Source organism: Brassica oleracea, chromosome C1 (genome assembly GCF_000695525.1).
Source record: "Brassica oleracea var. oleracea cultivar TO1000 chromosome C1, BOL, whole genome shotgun sequence".
In the NCBI taxonomy this organism is placed as follows: domain Eukaryota; kingdom Viridiplantae; phylum Streptophyta; class Magnoliopsida; order Brassicales; family Brassicaceae; genus Brassica; species Brassica oleracea.
Window position 1 is genome coordinate 36,181,118 of NC_027748.1, and position 1,884 is coordinate 36,183,001.

Sequence of the window (1,884 nt, forward strand, 5' to 3'; positions counted from 1 at the left end):
ATATTCAATCTGATAATAATACATTATTTTATATAATTAACTATTTTATTATTTTGGACCAATTTTAATTCAAAAATACAATTTTTTTAAAAGATTAAAATTTTCCATTATTAACTCATATAATATGTATTGAAATGTAAAATAAATCTTCTAAAAATAATTTTTTATATAAATACACACATATATATATATATATATATATATATATCTTTTAGAAACGGAAAATATTTAATAAATATATTTATTATAAGCTATATAATATTTTTATAATAATATGATAAAAACTGTAAAATTATTTTAAATCAAACACATGTAAAAATTTATTGTGCCCCATATAAGATATTTTTCTAGATCCGCCCTTGGAGCTTAGAGCACTTACATTGGTTTAGATATCCAAAGGGTTCTCAACCAATTAAAATTAATATTTATAACATACTTTTTATATAATTAAATCTAGTTTTTGAAAATAATTGAACCAAAACCACGTGACGGTGGTCTACTGACACCCGAGTTTTGGGTTGCTAAGCAATCTGGGTTTGAAGGCACTCCACTTATAGCAAAATAGAATAACACAAAATTTTAGTCAAATTTACAAAAACTAAGGGAGAAGACTTTTAAAAAAAAATTTAGTTAAATTCACAAAAGATCAAACAATACATAAGTCTCACTAGATTAATTTTCAGAAGACTTCACTAAAAGTCTTATGGGAAGTATTCTTTTAACATTATCAATAAAAAAAGACTTCTTTAGAAAAAAAATTTAAAAATTAATGAGAGAACAATATAAGTCTCCAGAAGTCTTTTTGGAAGACTTCTCAAGAAGTCTTCTCTGTAGAGTTAACGCAAATTAAGAGGGAAATTTAAGCGAAAAAACTTAAATTTTAAGTGAAAGTTGAAAAGTATATCTTATAATTTAAGAAAACGCATTAAACCACATGACTTGATATTCTTGAAGTTACTTGACACTTTTAAAAATTAAAAAAAACATACCTTGAAATTACTTAGCACTCTTGAATATACAATTTAAAAAAAAACAAACGTAGAAGACTTCCCTAAAAATCTTCTGAGATAAAACTTCTTAAGAAGAATTCTCGGATTAGCTAGAAATAGTAAGAAACATGAATGTTTGTAACCTTATAATTATCACAAATTAAGTTGTTAATTCCATTCAGGAGTCCCAATATTGACTAATAAACATGAATTAACAAGAAAATTTTAAAAATTCATTTTAAGTTTGGAGAAAATTGAAATTTCATAAAGATTGACGTGGAAGACTTTCCGAGAAGACTTCTTAAATCTTTATTTAGGTTATTTAACCAACTGCAAGCATAATTTCAATGAGAGAGTATAAGTTGATAAAATCATTGTATGGGTTTAAGCAAGAACATAAGAAGTGGCATCAAGGATTTGATGAGGTTGCTTTTAAATTAACTAGTATGATATGTGTTTATGTAGAAAATTGACGAGTCCAATAATGAAATATCATTTGTTTGCATGTTGATGACATGTTTATCTTTCGTACTGACTTCAGAAAGTAAAGCTTACGAAAACACATTATTGTCATCAAGTTTTGCAATGAAAGACATAGGTGGATGTGATTCTTGAAATTTAAATCACATGCACGTAAAAGCCCAATTGCGACACCTGAACGTTAAATATTGTGTTGTATGTGAATTGATCATTTACGGGGTGATTACCATAAAGTTTGTTTGGTATGAATGTAATGTACCAGATCAGTTGACGAAATGATTAGCTAGAGGCTTGGTAGCTAAGTCTGTTAAATAAATGAGTTCAAAAGTCCATTTAAAATTTTAATTGTGGAATACCCAATTTCCTTTTAATACAACATTAGAGGCTGAATTCAATGTGGAAACCATATACTAAA